A 308-nucleotide genomic window follows, 5' to 3' on the forward strand; every position below is an offset into this window, starting at 1 on the left:
TCCTTCAGTCCAAACAATTTCACGGGATGTGCTCCTCAACCAGAATAATTATGTGTGTGTTTCGGTGTTCTGAAATTCGGTCTCACTCTGTAGTATAAGACGGACTGCTTCCAAGGTCCTCCAGCCTTAGCCTAGCTTCTAAGTCCACCTCACCAGACATCCTAAAAATTAATTAATTAATTAATTAATTAAAAATAAAAAGGACTCAATTCCTAGGTTTTGCTTACACAGTAGGGCCACTTTCACATCATAGCAGGGAAGTCACAGCAGCAGAAGCCTGAGGTAGTCGGCCACGTTAGATCCACAGT

Source organism: Arvicanthis niloticus, chromosome 4, assembly GCF_011762505.2.
Source record: "Arvicanthis niloticus isolate mArvNil1 chromosome 4, mArvNil1.pat.X, whole genome shotgun sequence".
NCBI classification, from domain to species: domain Eukaryota; kingdom Metazoa; phylum Chordata; class Mammalia; order Rodentia; family Muridae; genus Arvicanthis; species Arvicanthis niloticus.